This window comes from Dicentrarchus labrax, unplaced genomic scaffold (assembly GCF_905237075.1).
Source record: "Dicentrarchus labrax unplaced genomic scaffold, dlabrax2021, whole genome shotgun sequence".
In the NCBI taxonomy this organism is placed as follows: domain Eukaryota; kingdom Metazoa; phylum Chordata; class Actinopteri; family Moronidae; genus Dicentrarchus; species Dicentrarchus labrax.
Window position 1 is genome coordinate 22,335,870 of NW_026136718.1, and position 26,295 is coordinate 22,362,164.

The 26,295-nt window shown below is 41.4% G+C and overlaps 1 protein-coding gene across 9 annotated transcripts in view; it reads left to right on the top strand.

The window, feature by feature from the left end:
* Positions 1-26,295, top strand: part of dab1a (DAB adaptor protein 1a) — a 185,488-nt gene that overhangs the window by 102,717 nt on the left and 56,476 nt on the right. For 5 of the 9 annotated variants that reach the window (XM_051376793.1, XM_051376797.1, XM_051376798.1 and 2 more), the window contains exon 1: positions 11,497-11,781. The gene's annotated coding sequence lies outside the window, so the exon portion shown is untranslated. Of the gene's footprint in view, positions 1-1,909; positions 1,967-11,495; positions 11,782-26,295 lie in introns of those variants that run through there. The other 4 variants (XM_051376790.1, XM_051376795.1, XM_051376794.1 and 1 more) reach the window with 2 other exon arrangements.

Sequence of the window (26,295 nt, forward strand, 5' to 3'; positions counted from 1 at the left end):
GAGAGGGACACATAGGGGGGCGTGCATATTTGGGAGGTGAGAGAGGGAGGTGAGAGAGAGGGCAAGAGAGAGAGCCAGTGTGAAAGGGAGAAATCACACGTTTTGTCAATTGTATTGTTAATACAGTTTGTGCTTACCAGTAGTGCTAATATGACCCAAGTATTTGAAATTGAAAACAAAAGGAGATTGAAAGGGACAATTAGGACAGGAGACGACTGGTGAAGGGGAGGATGGGGAGGAGAGAGACAGCCGCAGCATTACCATATGTAGTTCAATGTGGGGGGTGAAATGTGTGCTGACACAGTTTGTTGTTGTGCATCTAACCAGCACAAGAATAAACACAGAGTGCACCTCTAGCTTTATTTTTATGCTGTATGGAACGAGAATAATTTTTTTCATTTATGAAACACAACAGTGAACAACTACATAGTGTTTGCAGTATATACATTAATCTCTCCCCTCTGGAAACAGGCGGCATGAAGCAAAAATATATATAGTAACAGGGAGAAAGAAAAGAGAGAGAGAGAGAGAGGGGGGGGGGGGAGTAATATCACATGATAATACAATCCTTAAAATGTTATTATTGTTCATAATTGGAGCCTTTAATAAGCCTCCTGTGAGGTCATGGTGTATTAATGATGTGTATTACAATAATTCACCAGATTCACAAAGAAATGGAGACTTTGGATAAGCTTCCATGCTATTGCACTAAAACAGCCCTCCCACACACACACACATACACTTTGTGCCATTATGTGGTAATAAGGATAAACGTAAATGTCTCTGACGTTGAGAGGGATCTTATGGTTGCAGAGACTGGCAGTGGAGCTGACTCGCACACATCTCAAATCTCCACAATGTGTTGCTTGTGGCCCAGGGGGTCAAAAACAAGCTGATTGGTTGATCCAGCTTTTTTTTTTTTTTTAAACGAGGTAGAAATTAAACACTGGAACTGAACTGGTTACTTAAACTTACAAGTTTAAAACAGCCACCACAACTTCTCCAAATGACTCCAAACCTATGTTCGCAGACAGAGAGGCATGCTCCTGTCCTTATACACACTTCAGATAGTGTCATATTGTAGTAGTATTGTGAAGGTAATGTAAAGTAAGAGCTATAGGACTGATGGAGATGTTAATTGGAGGCCAGGCTAGTCATCCCCACCTTCTGACCCATTTCCACCCCTCCCATCATCCCCCTCTACATCGCCCCTTATCTGTCATTCACAGTCCCACCACTGCTAATGAGCTTATTCTGAGCCATACATTATGTCTGCAGCTGTACCCTTTTCTCCATACAGTGCAGCTCCAGCACCAGAAAGAGAGAGATGGCTGTTCATTCCCACCATGTCTCCAATTAGATGCCCTTCTATTCATCCTTCTGTCATTTCTCTCTTCTCTCTATCCTCTTGTTTCTCTCGTCTGCCGGTGTTGGAGGCAGGTTGTAAAACAGGCTGCCTTACCAATGGAGATGAGCCCCGCGGTCACCGTAGTTTTGTTACTGAGGCAGAGTCACATTAGCCTCTTTAGTCAGCATGTGTGGGTGCATGCGTGTGGCCCTGTGTGTGTGTGTGTGTGTGTGTGTGTGTGTGTGTGTGTGTGTGTGTGTGTGTGTGTGTGTGTGTGTGTGTTTGTGTGTGTGTGTGTGTGTGTGCGTGCTTATGTGTGTTTTGAGGCTGTGTGACATTAGCCTCGCAGTCACAGGTAATGATCTCATCTCCCCGCTGGTGACTAGAGGCATACAAAGAGAATTACACACACACACACACACACACACACACACACACACGAGTGAGAGGGAAAGATGGGGAGCAGAGATTGGTATTGTAATGGTACTCTAATGGGCTACCTGACAAGTGCTTTTTCTTAATGCTGTGCCTCCCCCCCTCCCTGTTTCTCCCTTTCTCCAGGTGAATTTTCCTTCTTTGAGGAGCACTGATATGGACACCAGGTGTGGTGACGTAAAGGTATGTATTAAACTCTTATAGCACACGATTGTGTGCATCAAACTCACACACATCTTTTGAAGATTGCTGTCCTGTCATTACATCGTAACCTGCTATTGAATCTATCTTTTGTTCAGCTGATGTTGATCTAAATATGTGTCTGTGTACCATATAGTGGATTATATTTCCCCTCTATGTCTGTGTGATTTTTACGCACTATATAGTGCCCCAAAAAATTCCCATTATGGATTTAATAAAGAACTTTGTGCTAACAATCACACAGTAAACGTTTTACATTTTGATGACTCAAAGTGATAATGATTGCCAAAACAAACTAGGGGATGCTGAGGCAACACACAGATTTGGTATGGTGTTGGGAGACCACAACATGGTAACAGATATTTTTTCTTTCCTGAATCCTATAGCCTACACCTACATCTGATATGGTTTCAATTTGACAAACCAAACTTGCTATTAGATTCAACAATTGTTTAGCTTGAATCCTGCAGCCAATCCAACTGCTATCAGATCAGTTCTCTTTTTTTTTTTTTTGGCTCTGAGCAGCCTCTCCACCCCACAGACACCCCACAGACACACTATGATGCTCTTATATTCCTGGCTCTCTATTTTTCTATTTATACCCACTGAGATGAGCAATGAGCCCCAGGCAGCCCTCACTCACCAACCCAAGCAGACATAGACACAGAAACACACTTTCGCTCACAAACACACACACACACACACACACACACACACACACACACACACAAAAAGACACACACACATGCTGTGAGTTAAGGCTGCGGTAGAGGTTAGAGGGTTTCATCAACAGTGTGTCTGACCAGATGAACTAATGTAATACAGTTAGCTATATTGTCAAGCCTCAGAAAGTACACTGGAGTTCCCGCTGTGTCCTTGCTTTCAGCCTTGTGTTCGGGCATTCTGCTGCACGGCCTTAAATAGAAAATCCAATCTAAAAACCAACAACGTATATTACTCATTCTTGGTTTGTAAACATGAAAATGCAGTAAACAAAAGAGTCAAGACTGTCTTGGCAGTGTGACCAAGAGAGACATCCTGAAGCTACACTGTGACTGTAATTGTGGTGAGTTTATGATTTTATGGCTATGGGCTTTTCAGTTGGTAGCTGTTATCAAATACAAAATTAAGTCATTTTAGAATGTAAAAGCTTAATAAGTTTTATATGAATCCATAAAGTCACAACTTTTTTCCTGAATCATTGCCAAAGAAGCAGCACTAGAGAGAGAGAGTGTGCAGATCAATGCCAATATCTGTTCTGAGGTGGATTTTTAAGCTTTAATCACCTCCAGCAATCAAAAAACAATTAGCAGTGATCCATTACCTTGCTTGTTTTTTTGTGACCTCAACTAAAAGGTGAGTTTATCGCATTGAATACATGCCTGCACTCGTAGACCTGCACATAGCCAGACACCGAGGCTAGCACACACAGAGGGAGAGAAGGAGAGCTGGAGTACTACTGTGTAACTGAACCAGTTAAAAATGAATGAAGACAACATTCATAAGAAACAGCCAGTCTTGCATTATTTACAATATTGAGAATACGCTGAAACTATGTCAGCTTGACTTGTTCCACCTCCTCTACCCTCTTTTTTCCCTTTCACCTCCTCCCAGTACTACCATCAGCCCACCTCTCCTCCCACCCCCCTCTCATTGAGTGATTCACAGAGTTTACCAGAGGTTGAGCAGGGTCAGTATCATAACTCTTCAGTCCAGTGGAGCAGAATGTAGTCAGGAGGAACATAGTGTACAGATCCTCTTATCAACTCTTCAACTCACTCTGATGTATGACTTTTGTATTTGATGGACACTTTTCTGATATACAGACATTTCTCCATAGATAAGTGTAGAGGTACTGACTGGCTGTAGTGATGATTTATCTCTGGGAGCATGAGGGTTGATCTTAAAGCTGGGCTCTGAGACCTTTACATATAAATTAACATCTGTTACATTCAAGCCAAACAAATTCATTCAATGCTGGTTAAGCTATCCCCGCCAGGTAAAAGTCTCTGTATTTCTCAAATACCAGAGTTTTTACAACTGGGGTCTGTGGCGATATTCCAGTGCACCAGTAGTGATGCGTTTTACTTCAGCCAGCCATGATTGGTTTGCCAGAGCTGAAGGAGGGAGCAACTATAGCGATAAATTAGGCTACTGCAACTAAGCGTAGGAGCCAAAAACCATGAAGCATCCAAGAAAACTGTCTTATGCTCCAGATAAAAAAGAAACTCAGCATTCAGAGGAAGGGAAACAATATAAACAATAGCTTCTCCTTATTGCATAGTTGAAAGTGCACAATTTCTAATCATATCTTTTTCACCTCTATGAAATGATAGGGTGCAGTGGATTATGCAGTAATAGAGGATGAATAAATGTCTCTGTGATTGTACAGGTCCAAAGTTTAAATCCATTTAGTCCATGGCCGTTGCATGATTGATACTCTTGTACAATCAGGTAATACCTTGCTTTAGTTTTATTACAGGTCGCTCAATCCATTCTTGTATCCTATGACGTGTTTGAAATGATATCTAAGTCCTTCATAAATAAAAAATGCAAGAACAGGGAGTAGAGAAAAATACATGAAATCTACATCATAGATCTTTCTCTGGAGTGTGGATGGTGACTTTTTCGATGAGATAAGGCGGGTCCAAGCTTCATCACAGGAACAATGTTTCCTGCCCAAACAACACGATTATCTAGAGTACAGAGGCTATTGAACCAGCTGGGAATCAGTCTGTCAAGATGGCACTGGATCATTGTTCTCTACAAGGATTAGTTTTGTGTTCTTAGATTTTAGAAATGCCTTGCAGTAGTCAAGTTTCCATCCAAATGTAGCTCAAATTTTCTCAAATATCCAGAAAACTGGCAAATAATAAATGGGCTTTTTTCATTCACTATTGTTATGTGACTATTAGGAGTTGATAAACAACTGGTTGTACTAACACTCATTCGGGAGCCATTAACTGTTGAATAAGAGAGTACAACGAGATGACATAATTAAAGAGCGGCAGTCAAATCTCAAACAGTGGAGAACCATGTAGAAAGCATGTTAGAAATACGCCAGTTATGTTTATTTGTGTATTAATTTGAGTTACAGCCTAATCGGTCCATACAGATCTTCTTAGTAATGAGTCACGTGTTTCATGTAGGATTTAGAATGCCCATGTTTTATGTGTCAGTAGTTTTTAGTTCTTGTAATTGCCGAATCCCCTTCAGCTCCATGGGGTCTGCTCTGCCACTGAACCTGTATTCTGACCACTGTGTGGAAGAGAAAGAGGAGAATGTGCTTAATTGGAGACACATTGTGTAGTGACCACATGTCCTAGTTTGTGTCTTCTCTAAGGTTTTGGCGCAGAAATAAGTAACAGAAGTCTGTTTGTGTATGGACAATGTATATGTAGATAGTAACCTACAGAGACTGTAGAACAGCTGACAGACAGCTGTAGGTGACTGGCGGGAAGGAGGGACCTACAAATAATTGTCATTCAAGAATTACATTTTTAATCATTTTATGTAATATTTTAACAAACACATCTCCTTAGGTAACATTAAATGTTTAATTTTTAAGTCATTTATACTGTTTTCACTGTTTAATCAAGCTGTAGTTTATTCCACCTCACTGCAAACTTGTTTTCCTCTTGTAACGGCACCAGCTACTGCAAAACTACAAAAATAATTTAAAATATATATAAGTGAAGCAAAGCTACAAAACTGTCCCTGGGAAACAAAAACTCGAGGAAAGTCAGTGCTTCATTGAAAATGTCTTTCTTGAAAAAGAAATCAACAGTTGCTAATGTCGCTGCTAATGTTATCACCACTGCCTCCTGTCACCTCCAGTAAGACCCTGTTAATTTCTTTCTGCTAATAACTTCCTTTAATTACTTCTCAGACATAAATTATGTTCCTATTATGACACATGTACACATTCATAAAATACTTTGGAATAACTTTAGAATAATTTATTTATATGATTGCTTTGTCTCTTTTTTTAAACTAACAATCAATTGTCTTTTCTATGTCACACACCAAAACTTGCTATGGGTACAACTTGCATGTGGCAGTTATTCATTATAGTTTATGTAAAACCACTGAATGGGGATCAATATATCATCACATTTCGATTAAACTATTAAAAAGCAGCGCTGCAGAGACATGTGTGATCCAGTTGGTGTTTTTTAGAGTGGTGCAGGCTGTCAGGGCTGATGGAGTACAATGAGTTCAGACTGGCAGCAGGGCTCACAGCGACGCTCACACTGAGGTGGGATTAGATAGATACCCTTTACTTCCCCTCTGTTCTAAGGGGAAACTGTGTGATGTGTGTATGTGCATTTTCCCGTGTCTGCATATGCATGAAACGTGTTAATGAAATATGATGGAATATGATGGATCCTCCCAGAGGCAAAAGCCCTCAAAGTTACACATCCTGATGAAAGCATAAACATGTGTGACATTTCAACAGAGCACATCTTTATATCTAACCCCCTGCGGGTTAAAACACACACACACACACACACACACACACACACACACACACACACACACACACACACACACACATATTCATACATACACACTGGCTCCCCCTCCCCGCTATCTTAACAAAAGACACACAAGTCAACCTGTCACCAGATTTAAGTTGTGATCATCTTCAGGAGTCTCCCTTTCTGTTTCTGTCTCTTTTTCTTTTGTATGAGAATGCACTAAGAATGGCCTGTCAAAATCCAACTCAAAGCTCACTTCTCTGCATGTGTGTGCACATACAGTTTTTCGATTCAATATATATTCTCTCTCATAAACCATCTCTCCTCATCTCAACATGCTCTTTAACTCTCTTCACATCTGCCAGGCACTTGATATCCTGATACATCTGAGTTACTGAAGAGCGGCATGCTTTGATAGCTACAGTTATGCTGTGATATTTCGTCTTTGGAGGGGGGGTCCAGCTTCATAGCTCTGTTTCTGATTTGCCTTCCCCCTCTCTCCCTCATTCATTCACTCTTTGTGACACACTCACACATCCACACACAAGACCCTGATGTTCGTAGCTAAATAAGCAGTCTGTGAGATAGTAGGTAAGTCAGGTCACTGTGTACTTGCTTGTGCATTTGGGTCAAAGCTAATCTCATTCCAGTCTAGATGTGTCTCTCAAATTCACCTCCAGACGTATTGACGCCTTTTCAGAGGAGACTGTGTCATTTACAGGCATCAACTATTGTCTGATTACAATGTCATGTGACTTCAGTAAGCCATATTTGAATATAGTATAGAGGGATGAGATCTGGAGCACACAGCTTTAGTTATAGCTTTTGATGAGGTGTAGCGCTCAACATTTTGTCAACATTATGTCTTCATTAGAGAAAGAGGAGGCAATGGCAGTGAAGATGTTTAAGCAAATAGCTGCATGTATATGCTTCTCATAAGACGGACAGGTCTTGGGCATTACTTATACATCCAACTTATTGCCATTTAATAATGAATAAATGAATAAATTGAAAAGGGGATACATGTATCTTTTATTTAGTCCATATAGTTCAAAAAGTATTGAAAAGTATTTTAACAATTATAGTAGGTCTATTTGTTGTCCCTGCAGGCTGGTGTGTATTGACCAAACAGAATGAGCTGTTAAAACAAGGATTTACTTGTTACCTAGTACTGTACTGTACGTGATGGCACATCATTATGTTGACTTTTGTATGCAAAACATGGATGGGCCTCCACCCTGTAATGTTTTGGTATTGAAAAGATTTAAGACTACTAAATTTACGTATTAACATTGAAACATATGAAACATACATAACATATACCAAATAAAACAATTAATTAATCTTGGTTACTAATTATGTATATTTACCTCTGCCAAGGAGATTATGTTTTTGGTGCCATTTGTGGGTTTGTTTGTCTGTCAGCAGGATTACAGCAAAAATTACTGGCCCAATTTTCATGAAATTTGGTGGAAGGATGTAGCATGAGTCAAGAAAGAACTCATGCAATTTTGCAGTGGATTCGAATCACGGGGCAGATACACAAATTATGTTTTTTACTTTCCTATGGCAGAATGAAATAAAAGTGAATATTTTTCCATAATTTACCATACAATGAAACATAACAGCCAGCTCAAACATCACAAGAAACAAATAAAGCAGATATATAAGAAATAAGCAGTCGGGGATGTGATTTTTCCAGATTTTCCAACCTGCGAGAACTCATCCTAATTAAAGTGAATGGTGTGGGGATTTCCATATCTGGACGATTGGTCTTGGCGGAGGTCTGCACTCTACGAGTGCCTTGTTAGTTATATATGCTATGGAGTTGGCTAGACGTAAAAGCAACACCCAGAACCTCTCTATCTATGAGATGTGTCTTAAAGGTTTGAACTAACATAATAAAATGTAACCATGTCCTCCAGATCTCAACCCTCAAATCCTGTCTCACTGTCAGCTCTGAGTTGGCATCATTGCCATCCACAGATTCCCTCATCCATATGAACATCTTTTAATACTTTTTGCCATAAATCTGATGTACATGCAGTTTGAAGATTGTTGGTCAATATGTTACATGGTACACGGCTTAAGGTTTTAATCAGGGTTACTGTATGTCCAATGATGAACTGACAGTCAGAGACCATCCCGCTGTACTGTACTGCAACTACTGTAGCTCAACAGTGCCGAGCTGTGCTCAGGCAATTAGAGAGCTGCCTTTGTTGCCTTTAACGAGTTTGACCCGTTTTGCTGATAACACACATATATTTCCATTCTTTCTCCTTTTCTCTCCGTCAGTCCCCATCTTTTCTTTTCTTTTGTTCTCTCTCTCTGTCCCTTTTTCTGCATCTGTGTATATTAGAGGAATCCTAATCGTGTGAAACAATGTTTTGTACGAAAGGGACCGACCTTCACAGTCTCACCAGAGATTATATCCATCTGGACATTCCCATGAACTACCCTAAAGAGCCACGTGTGTCTGTAGAGAGGGCTGTGTTCATGTCATCTACTCAGGTGTGTTCTACTGTATGTGACTGCGGTCTGTGTGACATTGGAGGGAGGGGAAAGAGAGAAAGCTCGGTGCTGGCTTGTCCACATGAGCTTCCAGGAGCTATCTGTTCAGCCAAGTTCAGACAGACAGACAGACAGACAGACAGACACTGTCTGAGAAAGAGAGAGAGTGGAGGAGGAAGGTGAGTGAGGGAGGGAGATACTGAGGGAGGGAGATATGGCAAAAAGGGCAGAGATACTGAAGTGTGGGAGGCAGATAGAGAAGGTAAACTATAGCTATACTTAGGTAGGAAAAACAGAGCGGGGTAAGAAAAGATGATGGGAGGAGAGAGAAGGAGGGGAGAAAAGTGAGTTTGATGAGATTGAGAAATGAGGATTTAAATAAGGTTTCAATTCACAGGAGTAGATTTATGTGGGGATGATATGGATATGTCCCTGACAACTTTCAGGAAAGCTTAAATATCCCTGCCAACATTTTAGCTTGTAACCACTGAGCTTTAAGAGTATGGACTCTGTTCTTTGTAGCTGTTTATCAAGCAACTTTTACCAACAGTGATGGAGAGAAAATAATGGATTGATAGTAACCAGACTTTCAGGCCGAAAACGGACCAAAAGAAGGCCTTTGTTGTTGGGGACATGTTTGAGAATCAGATTCATGGGTTTAAAGGTTTATCAGACTCAAAAAGAGAATTCACAAGGATAACCAGGTAATAAGAATTACACATCCATGTTACCAAGCCAGGAATGTGGGTTTTAACATGTTTGACAAGCCGGTGCAGTGTGATGCTTTCTGATGTTGCATTGCGTCGTACTAGAAGATGAGCCAGGTTTGGTGGTAACCTCTGTGTGCCTCATTGAAATTAATGAGCAAGCTGCTTCTTCATGCAATATCAGTCTGAACACAGCTTAAAGGTGCAGTGTGTAACATTTGAGAGGCTCTGTTGGTAGAAATGGAAAAATGAATAATATTCATAGATATGTTTTCATTAGTGTATAATCACCTGAGAATAAGAATTGTTGGGTTTTTGTTACTTTAGAATGAGACATTTTTATCTACAGAGGTAGTGGGTCCTTCTGCGGGGTCCGCCATGTTGAACCACCATGTGTCTACAGTAGCCCAGAAAGGACAAACTAAACACTGGCTCTAGATAGAGCATTTTGTGTTTTTGTGGGTTTCACGGCCATCATAGTGTGTCCTACATGCTTGACGGGAAGGTGAGGCGAATTGGTTGCAATCTGCAACTGCACCGCTAAATGCCACTAAATACTACACACTGGTCCTTTAAGTAATTTGGTTATAGTTATGATCATTAAGTTATAGTGCAAGAGGAAATATTAGTTTATTTTGTCTTCTCGTTGACATATAGTGTTGTGCATTTCTTCATTTTGAAAAATCACAGTTTACAACAAGCAAATACAAAGTGTTTACACAATCATAACTTCTGATTAACCTGCCTCCCTGATCTATCCCACCCCACCCTTATGTCTCTACCGACTGAATGAATGTAGCCGAAGAGGTTAAGTTGGAAGACTGCTGAGTGTCTTCCTCTCTTTGCAGAGATCAGAAGAATTGTGTCCACGCTTAGGCTCCTAAACCCCTGACAGCAGCACACATCTGGAGAGGAAGATGATCTGAGGGGAGGAAGTGGAGGAGAAAGGGAGAGGAGGAGGTGCAAGGTTGAGGCTTAAGGAAGAATGGGAAAAATGCTAAATGCTATGGTTCAGTGAAGTCAGCACAGTTGCATTACCATCTTATATTCAAGCTTGTGTCAGTCTTAAGCTGATTAATCAATAAAAATAGTAAGGTTGCAGTATTTCCTGTCTTTAGGCCCACGTTTCAACATGTTCTTCACTCCAAAAGTGTTCTCCTGCTCAGAGTAAGAAGGTTAGACACCATGGTGAGTTTGTAAGTCCATGACTCACACACACACACACACACACACACACTCACACACACTTCACGACTTAACTGTGGGGGGGTTAACCAATCAATAGTCTATGCTGAATGACTGGGTTGAAGGCTGCAGCATTGATGACTGCTTTCATGCATTCAAGACTCGATGAGTGTGTGTTTTGTCAGTATTACTATGAGTGTATAGAAGAAGAGTGAGCATGTGATGACGGTAAACTTGTAAACTGACAGTACAGTCATCCTTTAACAGCCTCCAAACTACAACAAACACGCTTCATGACCAAACACTGAAGCACAAATCTGATGACGTTTCTCCCACAACTTTTTATTTCAAACCTAAATTCACCCACCAGCCCCTCCTCCTCCTCCTCCCTCTCGCCTTTCATCTTTTCTTGCTCATTATAATTTTGTTAATATACATTTCCTAAATCCTTCACCATTACCCAGTGCTTTTCTTCTTCCCCCTCGCCCACCCCCTCCACTCCCACTCCTTGAAAGCTGAAGAAATCAGGACAGTTCAGCAGTGGAGGGGTTAAGTTGAACCCTGTCTTGTGATTGGCTGCCGTCCGGCGGTCTGAACCAGCCTACAGAAAGAGGTAACCAGGCAACCTCAGAGAGGGAGAGAGAGGGAGAGGAAAGAAGAGGGGGGCAGAGGAGCGAGGAGAGAAAAAAAAACGCGCTGAAAGAAGCCTGGCATAGTTTTGTGGGGATTGTGGAAAAAGATGTAACGAAGCTTGCAAGCGCTCTCCCCGGGATGGAAAACTGGATTACTCTCCCTGCTGAAACACACTGTGGATGTCTGAATAAACCGGGAGGAGATACACGGGAATGAATGGATTCTAAAGCCTTTTCACAAAATGGGAACTAACTGTGCTCATTTTCGCTGTAGTGCAAAGGTAAGTGCGGCAGTGCAAACAGCGTGAGGCAGTAGTAGCGGATGTCGTCCCGGCGCTCTGCACGGGCTCCACAAAGTGTGTACTTTTCCATCAGTGTGTGGTAGTTAGTGTATGTGGACCTCAGAAGAGCCTGTGGATTCACTGTGCTCTGCTCCTGTCACTGCAATGAATTATCTATTACTGCTGCTGCTGCATCGGGATTTTAGTGTGTGTGTGTGTGTGTGTGTGTGTGTGTGTGTTGGGCCGGTTGTGGGGGAGTGACCCCCTCACTGAAACATAGTGGTTGAGGGGTTGTGTGTTTGTGTGTGATGTTAGGCGGGAGGAAAGGCTTTGCTGCATTTGGCACCTGTCTCCCCGGCGCGTGTTTCATAAAGGCGCCCCTTCTATCGGAGCTCTGATTATTGATTATTGATTACTGATTTTTATAAAGTGATAAAACCGTTGCAAGTTTTTATTAATGTACCCACCAGATATGTCCTGCTGTTTAACGTGAATGTGCTTCCCCTTATTTGATGTATGCTCCTCTTCCTCCAACGAAAAACATCTTGGGGACTGGTGTAGCCTGTCTTGGGTACTCGATGGGGACTTTATAATAATCTTATTATATCTGATGGTATTTTTTTTATATCTGACTTAAATAATTCTTCAGCACCTATTCAGTAGTGTGTTTTTGTGACCTTACTGCACTCATTCTAATGTTTCTAATTGACTTTGGAGAAGAGTATGGCCACACACTCTTTATTTACTTTATTTCATGCTCCTTTACACAGACGTTACAATGATGTCCTCATGTGAGGGGTTTTGTCTACTCTGGGGGGGGGGGGGGGGCTTACAGTGGGAGTGAAGTGAAATGAAGATAAACGCATGTACAGTGGAGGTTACACGGATGTTGAAGTGTTAGCGTAGAAATGCAGTCAATGGTGTGTAGCAGGTTCTCAAGTCACTGGGTTTGGGTTGATGGAGACAGAGAGAGAGAGAGAGAGAGAGAGGAGAGAGTTGAATGGGCGACCAGGTCAGTTTGCTTTGGGGGGCCCAGGCTCCGCTGCAGCTAAAAGCCGCATTAATCATGAAGCTGTGGTGCTCTGCAGACCCTCACTCTCTCCTCTCTCTCTTTCTGTCTGCACACAGCCTGCATCAGTTTTATATATGTAGTTGTGTCTGAATGGGCTTTATCCCGTCTACGTGTTTAAAATGGGTCTCCATTTGCAATAAAATCACTACTCAGTGAGTATTTGGTGGGTTTTGTTACCAATCACCTGCTAGTGTGAGCACCCTTTATTGAACAGCAGCTGTTGTATTCTGAGGTAGTCTCAGTTTACTTGAGTGTTTTCAATTTGTGATGCTCTTTAGCTATATTGTACCGCATGTCAGATGGAAACATTGTACCACTGCACCTGTAGTTACTCAGCAGATACAGATTTTACATTTAAAACATACATTGTCATCATGGAATATAATGCATTAAGTCCTCTTAATACTTATACAGTAGATGAATCAGTAGCAGCCTGGAAGGGACCATCCCTCATAAGGACTACTTTTGGTAATTACTTTAAGTAGCCGTTCCTTATTTACTATTAGCTGTAAAAGTAGACATTTGAATGTAAGACATTTTATTTTTAATTCATTAAATCTATGTTGTAGTGCTTCTAACCAAGGTTAAGGATTTTTTCCACTACTGCCAAACAGGCCTCTTACTTCTGCCTCCATGGGCCCAGCAGGCGACTCCAGGGCGTCATAGAAACGCGTAGAGTATTGTGTGGAAACTGAAAGAAAAGACTGTTGAAGGGTCTTTTTCTCCCTCTTTCAATTCTCATCTCAGTCTGCTCCGTCTACAGTTCCAGCCACCCTTTTTTTGCTCATTCTCTGTCACTTTCCACAACCCAGCCTGGCTGACTTGTGCAATTTATGGTTTTCCCATGCAGTATAGGAGGTCTTATGTCTGTGCACTGTATAATGGTAGACAATGCTGTTTGAATGAACATTGGACTAAATCTCAAGCAGATAAAAGAGATTTTTTTAGGCATGAAGTCTTGACATCAGGAAATCATTCGAACCTGGAGCTTACTGTTCCAGATCCTAAAGCTTTTAACAGCTTTTACAAAAGTAAGCTACAACTCTGAGTTTGTACAGTATTTCAGTTGGAGACATGGTGTACCTCTGATATTTGTAAAGCCTTCTTTTTACTCTGAATAGTTTTATGCTGCACAGAAACTCATCTGACACCGTGTAAATGTCAGCATAAAAATGACAAGCTGTAAAAAATAAAGCAGCATCTAAAAAGGGATTACATCGAGCTCAGGGCGCTTCTTTGACTTTGTTCTGTGTAAAGTTTGAATCACAGCACTTAAAGTAGGTAAGTAGCCATTGAGCATGTTAAAGAATAGTGGCCTTTGGACTACCAGAGCCCCTGAAAACCAGAGGATCTGACCCCAGGTCCAGTACCAAGCCAGGTCCAAATGAACTTTAATTGGATCCAATAGTACCAAGGAACGAAATGTGAGAAATTAAAGTTGAACATTTGAATCAGTTGAACTCCTCACATAACCTGTTTACACCATACTGTAACCTTGTTGTTCGCATTGCTGCCTACTTGGCTGAGGCACCCCAGTGACACTTGTTGCTATGGATACAATTCAGTGTTACAATAAATTGACAGCCTATTCAAGTTACCTACTCAACTCCACACCGGCTGTGTCTCAGTGGCATTTCTTTAAATCAGCAGTGGTGAAAACAATGAGCAGGCAGCTGCAGTGGAAATACATTTTTGAATGAGGATAACGAACATTCACCAAGTTCCCCGCCTTTATTACTTTCTTTTCCTCTGTATTTATCTTGGCTCCAAATTCAAATTTCTTTCTTTTGGACCATTTCAGACTCAGGTTCACCTGCTTTTAGGTCCAGTTTGTATTGGTTTGTTTTTATAGACACTTCCATAAGGTAGATAAATCGATGGCCCATTTTTAAGTTAGCTCCAGGGTGAATATTCTAAATCCATATTCAACTAAAATGAAATTTTTCAGTTCAAAGGTGAACTGCTGTGTAAATGCATTCATGTTTGACTTTTTCCTCAGCAGTGTGCACAGAGCTCTATAAACCTGTCCTCCCCATCAGCCGGGATATCATTCATGACCTGTATCAAAACATGCAGTTACTCTCCTTTTGGCTACATCCGGAATTATGCAACAACTGTGCACTTTTCCTCCTCCTCAGGCCTTTTGTATGCTACCTTTTCTCCCCTCACCTAAATAAGTTAAGTCCAGTGCACTCACTGGGGGTGTCTCAGCACAGCTCTGACTCATGATTGAACCAGGGTTTTCTTCTCTTCAGTAAGAGATAAAGATTCTGCAAAGCACTCTATCCTTCTTAAGTGTACACCTAAGTCAAAGGTAGAATTCTTATTCAGTGAAAACAGTAATAGAAGAAGAGAAGAACCCAGTCTATACCAACTCTGCTGAGGTATTTTAAACAGGTTGTTACATGTTAAATACTGCCATTTTTCAGTAGGGGTTCCACTGTTACAGAGAAAGGATAGAGGAAGAATTGACTGTCTCTTGGCTGGCTGCCCTTCCCATTGATCCACATGCTGTGTGTGCGTGTGTGTGTGACATTCTCTCAGATATAATTGGCATCGAGAATATCTTTACAGACTACTGGGAGTATGTGTGTGTATATATGTACCCGATTTCCTGGTCTTTATTCACTGAAAGGGACATAGGAGGTGTGTTTGTGATACCTGGCAAATCAGTATTCATCAGAAAGACACAGACCTTAAGAAACCGGATGCGTCATGATTTCCCCCTGAATCCAAAAGCACAAAAGCATGTTACATGCACACAAACACACACACACACACACACAGAAGGGACTGTGAGAGAGCAGGACAGTCCATCCAGAGGTGCAGATCAAGCTGCCAGCTAATCTGCCTCTGCAGTCTGTAATCTGTAATCTTCTTAAAACACTCGCAATCTGTCCACACCGCTGGGATTAGCATCTGCAGACACAACCACAGTGCGCGCACATAAACACACACACACACACACACGCTTTTCGCATCCCTTATGTTTGACCGCAAAAAGACTGCTGCGTGGGTTTGGCATGCTCTGCTTTTGCAACCCGACTTTTAGACTGCACTGTGACTGTGAAATGGAATAAGCAGAAATGCTGTAAATAGTTAGTTTACCAATTAGGTGTAAATTATGTAATATATGCATGTATATGCATCCCTAAGGAATTGTACAATTATAAGTGTGTGAGCATTTCCAAACACACAACAGATATTAGGTTGGATTTGGAGTCCAAGATGGACCACGAGGTCTTAGATGATATTAATAAACCTTATAAATATGCTTTCACAGTTACAGGGGATCATAGAGTTACTGGCTATATGCAGTTTTTCTTTACCAGACTGAAAATGAATGAACAATCATGCTGAATGGTAATAAAGAAATGTTTTTTATATGCATCCAGCCTCTTTCTAGCCCTTTGCTTCTCTATACTTTATCACCGCTCCACATCTTTACCCTCACAGTGTCCTTTCAGTGTTTTCTCAATCTCTGCCCTGTCCCTTATGTCTCTGTATCTCTCAGCATCGCTATACCTCTCTCTCTATATATATATTTATTTATATATATATCTCTTTCTCTCCTTCTCGCTGCCTGTAGTGTTGCTTCAGGGATTCTGTTCTGTTCTTGTTGCAGATGAGATGTTGATTATGGAACTGACACTCTTGAGTTCCCCCTACCATTAGTATTTCACATCTTCATTATCACATTTTCCTCCATTTTCTCTTACATCCTGCTGTACATGTCTGGTCCTCCTGGTCTTTTCTTTCTCCTGTGAACACTACTTTGGGGTGAAATCGCAAAGGTGTTCACTTTGTTAATGAGTTTTCACAGCAAACAAAAGCACTTTAGAGCAGGCATTTGCAGGAGGTAAAGACACACACACACACACACACACACACACACACACACACACACACACACAGAGGCACGCACTATTCTGGAGTCACAGCACATTAACACTTCAATTAATTCAACGCTTTACATTCTCATTTCCCCAGAAGTCAAGATCCCGGACCACCCCCCTCCTCAAACCTCACACACCCACACACCCACACACACACACCAGAGATGTATGGTGCCCTGTGCCGTGCCTCATCAGACCCCAGCAGTATTACATGCTCCTTGTGACATTTTAGGTGCTGGAGAGAAAGCCGCAAACAAAAGCATCATGAATTACATTTTAATTTGTGTTCTTTGCCTTTCATCCAGCTATGTACAAAGGAATGGAGATGCCTGGTTTTGTACCATATTCTTTATTCAAGGAGTACAATAGATAATGAATTCATGTTGGGAGAAAGGGAGTGGGCTCTTAGTTTTGCTGGGGGGTTTGTTAGCTACACTTCCCTGTGGAACGACTCCACTGACTTCCACACTCACTGTGAGACTACAACAAAGTTAGAGAAAGAAATAGACAGAGACGGGAATGGAAAGATGTTTTCCTTAGAGGATTTCCTCTTTATATTTCTCCCCCTCTTTTTTCTCTTTGTCTCTCTCTCGCTTTCTCTGCATCTGTGCGTTTCTGTGGCTGCTCACTAATGAATTTTTAACCGTCCCATGATTCTCCCCTTTGTCTGTCTCTTACTCTTTCTGTTTGTAAAGATTAACCACAATTCAGTATCCATCATTAACTTTTGTCTTTACTGCACCTAAGTCACGTTGATGTTTCAGAGTGCGGTAACTTATTGTGTGGCAGAAGCTTTGCGGCAGTTCTCGGTCATGTAGAAGTGAACACAGCCTGTCTGACCCTGTCTCGTTTTTGAAAGACAAGGCACTCAGTTCTTTGTAGGCGATGGTAGGGCTTCCCTGTGTGCCAGACATCTGTTAAAGCAGATGAAACGGAGGGAGAGGGGCTGAGTCTGGCATCTATGTCTGGGACACAAGAGCTGTCCCTGGGCTGGAACCACACCACAAACGGCCTCCCCAGAGCATCTGGTGCCTGGCTCATACAGCTCAGAGGAGCGGGTAGGCGCCCAGATGCTGCTGCATTCAGCCTGCTGAGCTCACACTCTGACGCGCACTGACATACATACACCTCCGCATGCATTTACAAAGTTGTGTGTCTCAGCTCATGGCTCTCAGCACTTGAGTGTCGCACCCAAGCACTGTTGTGATCACAGAATAGAGTTTTATATGGTTTCATGGGTCATGAAGTCTGCTCAACTCATAAACCAAGTTAAGTTTCAATTAAGGTAGAAACATAAAAATGATGAAAATGGGATTTGTTTTTTCGTGCAACATTAAAGCAACAATGGAAAACTCAGGCTTCAGTTTAAGTGTGTGTTTTTTAGATTTTTGCTTACTGTGCTCTACCTGTAACTGATCTCTTATACAATATGTTTCAGGTAGAGAACATTTTGTGCTAACCCAAAACCAAACTGATTAAATGATGCAATTTCTTTATTCCTCTGTAGACTACTTGTTATAAACAGACTAATGGACAAAATATTTATATATGAGAGGAAAATGAGCATTAAAGAGAAGCAGCTCAGAGGAGGTCAAGGCTGAGGTGAGTAATAACTGAAGCTCCTCAATGTCAATGGTGCTACAGAGCTGTGAGTGGCCATTTCACTGCTCAGCCTCCGCCATTTATCCTACACGCTGACTCTTCAACACTCTAGTGTATGAACACATACACACTTCTTGTGCACATGTAAAAACTTGGACATGCACTGCTGCTCTCTTCTCCTATCACACTACCTCTGACTATATGCATTACACTCACACTTTATGGGCCCTTCTCACTTTGCCATGCCTTTACAGAGGTGAGGGAAGCAGACTGATTGCATGCAGTCTGTCATATTTCCAGTCAGTGTCTCTGTAGCTCATTTTTTTGGACCTGCTGTGCTGAGGTCAGTCGCTTTGACTGATACAGCCACCACTGTGAGCGAGAGTGGGGATATGAACAGGACTAATGCATTTAAAACTAGGTTACACTCAGTAGAGAGTATGTTATACCAGCAATGATTATCAAAAATGTAATAATTTCTTCCTTCTTCCATGTCTCATTGCCAACTACTGTATTTCACTTATTAAGATCCATTCATTATCATGCTTGTACCTGAAATGGGACATGAAGCATACTTTTAGGCCCTTAAGCCCATCAAATATTTTCTACATCATTAGGGCCAGCTTCATACCATTGCACTAAAGGTTTTAGAGGTTTGTAGAGTGAATACACCATTTTAACTGCACCAATTTGTGGTTTCATTGGACAAGTTTGCTCCCTAATTGCTAAATAAAAGCAAAGTTTGATCATGTAAGAATCCCGTCATAGCAAAAGAGTATTGTGACATATACTAATAGGTAAGTGCTGCTAATCAATTAACCAACAACATTTATATAGTTTTCTTTAAAAGTTTAATGGAATAATGACAAAGATGCTATGTACTTTCAGAGGTAAAGGTGATCAGAATCTATAAGCAGTGATCCATTCGTGTGGAACCAACATTTCTTTTGGATCTGTAACATTTTTTAAGAGTAGGCAGTTATCACATTTATAGTACTCTGACCAGTTCTTAATGAGTTAATAATAATAATTGCTGAAATTATGATTATGTACTGTATTCACAAATAGAAAAATGCAGAAATACAGTTTCACTAAAACATTTCTATATAATGTGGTTAACACCACAATCAACACCTTCGTAATGACCCAACATAAAGTATATGCTCCAGTATTTTCATGTTTCACACTTTTAAATGTTGTTTACTGGCAGTTGTGTAAGAGGATTTGACCCGCAAACACATAAATACACATTAGGAATAAAGATAAAATGAATCAGTCCTCACTTAACCGATGGGAATGTTCGGCTCAAATCAGCCCACAGCTAGTTAGCATGGCTTTGTGCTTTAGATTGAGCTGTAAGCTTTAGCGCTAGTAAGGATATATTTATTAGACAAGCATTTACAGAAAATAAAATACAGCAGTACCACTTATTTTATGAAAACCTAAAGTAGCTTAAAGCAGCATTAAGCAATTTTTGACTACTAGTAGATAAAAAACCCCAAAACAAACCTCACAGTAAGGAGCTTTGATAATGTATCAGCTTATCAAGTTCTTATGGCTAAGCCTGTGGCTGTGAGCAAACAATTGCCTACTTATCCAGCAGGAACAGAGCAACATGAACATTCCATTAGAGTCCTCCTTCTCTCCTCCTTTTCAAGTCCAATATTTACTGGTGTTTTGTTGTTGGCGTGACCCATTAACTGCTGAATAAGTGGGTGTCTGGCTTACTATTATTTTGTCTCTTTGGCTGCTTGTTTCCTTCGGCTTACCACCGTTTCACACTGATCATAGTCAAGAGCAAGCTTGTGTAAGCTGTGATGGAAGTGTTGGTTTTAAATGAACTGGCACAGTATTGTGTGTTCAACTGTCAAATCAAATATGCGACGTGAAAGTGGCTGAAATTTGTGAAGAACTGCAGATTTGGGTGTTGACTGTCAGTGGGATTGGTAGGACAGTCAAACCTTTAATCTAACAGGGAGTCATTATTTAGCATGAACATAAAATATCTTTAGCATACAAACCAGGCACTGAAGGCTAAATTAACCAGATAGGTATTATCAATAAATATGGATTTGGGAGGATCCATCTTGTGTTTGTGTGGGTGGGCGGTCAGGCCTTTACTCAGGGGTCCTCTTTAAGGACGACTGGAGGATTCAATCATCTGCTCTTAGGTCATTTGTGCTCCTTGATCGAGTTCCACTGAGCATGTACTAGACTGACACAGTCTACTGGGCTGCTGGAGTCACAAACTCTAACCTCAGGCACACAGACTAAAATGATGAAGAGGACATATAACTGAAGGGTAAATAATTTTTTTCATCATAAAAGTGGTTTTGAAAGCCCATATCCTAAAGCCCCCCCCCATATTATATATGTGAGCATTAAAATAGACAGCTTTAATTAGCTGGATCTGCATTCAGATAATAACTCCTCTTTATCCACAGCAGTCTGAGGGCTGATGAGTATGATAAGTAATTTTTAGGAACAATGGTGTTAAAAGACCACCCATCCAACCATGGGGCCATGCTCACTCACTCACTCACTCATTCACTCACTGTGTGTGCACTAAAGCTGGATTAATGGAATAGGCAAGATCTAAGAGCTGCAAGATTAAATGTCTGTGAACTGATTTGATGGTTTCAATCACACACACTCATAATAACCATGGCTGGAGCTGACAGAAATATTTGTTGTGGGGCTTATTTTGATGTTCATAATATGATGTGGATGACTGGACCATCATATTTGGTGTGTGCAATGTGTGTGCGTATGATTTCAAATAGCACTTTTCACCACTTCTTCACATTGCTTCAGTCTCATGTGGCAGCAGTACTGTGAAAGAGATATTTCTAAAGTGAGGAGAGAGTCTTGTTCATTTATCTTCCCTTCCCATATTTTCCCATGTGGCTCTATGAATGTAAGTAGGCAGACCAGGCATGGAAGGGCTGTTCTCTTCAGTATGGAGCATGTCTGTGTGTGCTTTAAGCAACTTTTTCACGCCATAAAGCAGCAAAGTGCTACAGCAGCCATTATGAATAGCCTGCGTCCTTCTGGGCAAAAGAAAGACTAAATGAAAAGGGACTAAAAAGTTAGGTCTGAAAAAGAAGAAAAAGGCATGTTTTTAAAATGGAGCCATCCAGAAAGTGGAAGAAGTAGGGGAGAATGTGAATGACGTGGAGAGGAATTAAGAAGGAGCAGCAGGAAGTGAGAGACAGAGAGAAGTGAGGTGAGAAATGGTTGTGATTGCCTGGTGTGCCTCAGTGAGCTCTGCTGTTATTAGTCATACTACCTGCTGCTGTGATCTGCCCAGCTCACGTCGCCCAGCACTCGCCTGCACCCAGCCACCTGGTGTGTGCATGTGCCCTCATGCGTTTGTGTAGATGTCTAATGGGTTTTAGAGCTGGCGATGAGTCCACTGTCTCACCTTTCCTTCTCTCTCTCTCATCCTTTCTCTCTCTCTGCCCCCCCTTCTCTGGAGACTCTCCGTTCGTCTGGAGAAAACAGACTCTTACCTTGGCCTTTGCTGTAAATCGCCCCTCAAATGAGTTCTTGCTGTGATCCCCTCACGCTGCCTTGGCCCAGAGCTCTCTTGAGAGAACAACTTAATGATCCCCAGTCTGATAAACTGAGGCCTGAGGAATGAATGGAAATGTGTGCTGAAGGGAATATTGAAGCCTGCATTGTCTATCAGGTGGCCTTCCCTGAGAGTGGACCTCTTCACCAGAGTGGATTGACCTCCGCAATTTATTACCTACACTGCTGACATCCATCACATCTCAGCCCTCAGGGACACGTACGCAATAATAATATCACAGGAGCCTCATACAACTGGCCATATGACTGTCTGCCCGCTGCAGTGGATGCCTGTATAGTTTATTAAATGACTGACTGGGTGTTGCTGTGACTTCCTCTGTGGTTTTCTCTAAAACATACTGCCTCCTACTGTGACTGTAGGTCTATGATTCATTATATGTGTGGTAACTGGTGCTCTGTTTGGATGTAAAGACTGGATATATGATCCAGCGCTCATTGGTCAGTACTCCATCTTCATCAGTTGTCCAATGGACTCCTAGCTGATCAATCTTCCTCTCTCTCATCTCTTTCAACCATTCTTTCCTGTGTGTTATAAGCCTCTTTTGGACATGTACTTCATCATCTAAATGTGGTTTTACATTTTTTCCCCCCATAAAGCTCAGTAACAGTAATCGTACTTGGTTTCGTCTAGTAACATTCCTGTAATTAATCTGAATCGAATGCTGTCACATTAATGTAAAAGCTACAGCAGCCTAAGGTTAACACGCCAAGAAATGTTGTGGATGAGCCAATCTTATGTTGTGAGGAGATTTTTCTCATATCAGATCTCTCTCTGTAAAAAGGTGTTTTTATTGATTTATTTTTCCATCTGCAATGCAGGGCAAAAGAGGAAAAAATAACACTTTGAAAACCACAATAATCTCCTTACAGTAGGCATAACAAATCTCTCGCATACAACATTTGAGAAAATATGAGTTAAATCAGAGTCACAACCTGTTGTGTGCTATCGGACTGTATGCATACATGAAAATCACTCACCTTTCGGCAAAATTTGCCATTTTGAAACCAAAATAGGTGACCTATGTGAATCGTGTAGATTCAATGAGCAAACTTTTTTTTGGGGGGGTAGGTACGGGCGGGGGGTGTAGGTACCAGAGATTCAGTGAACTGCGAACAAGTGCGTGTGCCAGAAGGGAGCACGCTATCGTTAACGTTAGCCTAACATTAGCTAGATATTGTTACTAAAGTTAGCTGCTAGCTTTTATAGCTAACGGTAAATCACAAAAAAGAAATAATAAAATGTATTAAACTCTGAATTACATAACATTGTATTGGCTGTCAATCATGATGGAAGAGTAGACAAGTGAAGTTACAGCATGTCCACCATCTCTAGTGGGGGTTATGCATTAAGCCACATTGTGCCTCATATACTGTAAATGTTATACCCAGGGACAGGCTGGCTGACAATGGCTTGGATAATACTTAGTAAGGAGGCCATAATATTTTTGACTCATGGCTGAAGTTAAGTTTCTCCAGCTCTCCCCAGGTTGGCAAAAAATGCATCTCAAAATATATCACATTGATGCTTTAAAATATGGAATATTCAAAATTTTCTTCTGGTGGACCAAGCCCCCGGGCCCCCCTAGAGGGGTAATATTCTTCTCACCCTTTTCACCCCTGACCCGTTTTCATGCCTGTGTATGAAATAGGAAGCATTCTTTATTTGATGTTATAAATGATGGATTCACTGGACCCTGTATTGAGAACTGGGGGCAAACATCCCTAGTTGTATGAATCAAGGCTTCAAATGAAAAATAAGTTTAAAATCCATCAGGAGCAGCCTGGTAGAGAACTGAGTACATGTTTCCTTCATATACTTCTTTTGATATGAAGGTGCTACTGCTCTCTCTCGCATACCAGATACCAAAAAACGCAAGCATTGCCCCGCTACCCAAAGCAGTCTTCTCTTGGAATGTGTATCACACTTTTATCTAAAGTCCTTTACTATTTGCCTCTCACTCACACACAGACGGTGGCAGTCTACCTTGCAATACACTGGTCTAACCATTAGAAGTCTTGCTTAAGGACACACGGGGGGTTGAACTGCCAACCGTCAACCGTTCACATAATGGAGACTTTGAAAACCTAAAAACCAGTAGGTGGACCCAGCAATGTAACATACTCCATTTCTAGAGTGAGGTATGGCCGTAAGTGATAATGTGTGTGTGTTGTGAGGTGTGTGTAGCCATCCTGTGGCGTGTGTTGTGACTGGGCCAGGGGAGTTCTCAGGGGTATGGCTGTAAATTAAGACAACAGCAGAGATGGGAGGGATGGATAGGAGGAATACTTCCAGGTGTTGCAGAGTGTTTAATCATTCACCTGTGAGTCTAATGAGATGAGCCGGCGGACCACACACACACACACACACACACACACACACACACACACACACACACATTTGCTCACATACGCACACTCAGACTGGTGGGACTAATTACCCAAACTCCACGACGGTGAACACGCCACCACAGCACGGCTGGTACAAACGTATACAAACACACATACAAATACACGACAGCTTGTTGCTGCCTCCCCAACTCATTACACCTCTCATCTCCTGCCTCCTCTCCTCTTCCTGTCGCCATCTGAAGGAGACACAGAGGAAAAGGAGAAGAGAAAGAGCATAGAGTGGTAGCTAGTAGGTCAGGATAGGCAGAGGCAACCATTCTCTAGGCAGGCTGTGGCTGCAGGCAGCGCTACAGGTAACAAACACATCAGTCACATACACAGCGCACCTGTTACAGTACAGATGGCAAGCCTTGGGAGAGAGACAGGCAGAGCAATGAAGAAAGATGAGCAATCAGACAGAGAAGGGAAACAGAGGAGAAGAGACAAAGGGAAGGGAGGAATGATATTTTTCATGGGTAGGTTGTTAAAGGAGATCGAGGAAGGGAAGATTGGGGGGGCTGGTGGTCAGGGGTTGGGAGGAGGCTGCTCCTGTTTGTGTAACACCATGGTAACAAGGGAGTAGGGCTGAACGAAAGATGGGGGAAGAAAGGGAGGGATTTCCTCACCTGTGTCCGCCGCCTGCAGCAGATAGAGTCCTGTGTAATCTAGTGAGTCTCCCTCTAGGTTCTCTGTATATCATTATACATACAGTATGCACACACATCTTTTTTTAATCTTATTCTTTTTTATCTCTTTTTTTGTTCAGCTTCACATAAAAAATAACCTCTCCATTACCTGTATCCTCATCAAAGACACTGTAACATTCTCTAAAGCTCTCTCTGCTCTTGAGATATAATTTTGTCCTTTATAATCATAGAATAAAAGGTTTTAGTCTGTGTGTGTGTGTGTGTGTGTGTGTGTGTGTGTGTGTGTGTGTGGAGGGCGTGTGTGCATGTAAATGTGTGTGCATGTGGTTGTGCCCCCAGCTGCATATCTTAATCTCCTGTCTATTAGCATATTCAGAGTTCTCCTTTAGCTGGTGGAGGCATCTGATAGGCTAATTTCACAGCCCCACTGGCCTTCATCTTGCTCGAGGAAGTAAAGAGGATGATGTGTCTTGGGAATAAGATGAGAAGAAATAAAGAAGTGCTCCAGCCTTTTCTGTCTCAGTCGCTTTCTCAACGGATATAGCTGAATTCTGAGTGAGCTAAAGGTAGTCTGGAAAATACAGATTTTGCATCAAAAGATGAATTTGGCAAAAGTAATCTTTTTGATTGAGCTGTTATTGGTTATGACGTCGTTTTAGGTCCTATTTTGGGCAGTTGGTTGACACTAGTTTTTAATTACCGAGCAGGTGTACACAAAGTTTTGGGGCCATATATTACCCTTTAAATATTCTTTACAGCAACCTGGTCAAATGGTTTTAATACTAAGGCTACTTTGAAGAGCTCTTTAAGAATGCTTGAAATTCTCTAGATTTGCAGTATTAAAATGCCTTATTAATAATTTATTTTTCCATCAGATTTTCTAGCTATTGTTATTTCAACAAACCCAAAGGATTCCTTGAACGATTGTACTCTTTAAATGCACTTCTCCAGCTTTCATTTTTCTGTGAATACATTTTTGAACACCACATTTCATGAAAAGTTCATTAATGTCTACCAAAATTCTCCCATGTTTAACCACATAATATCAGTGAGACATTAAAAAAATCCCAATTTAGCAGCGACGGTACGTTGCTAAAGTGTCTAGTAAAAATGCTTAAAATATGAATACTTCTCCTTGGTGATTCTGTTTAAATTTAATCCTGTCTTTCTTACAGACAGAGAGTAATTTTGGAATTCTCCATGGAGCCATCCCTAAAAATAAAAGACAATCTCGAGAAGTGCAGACTTGTGTCTTATTCCTGAGAAGCTAAGAGGTCAAGTCAAACAAGGAGCATCCACTGGCCTTTAATATTAA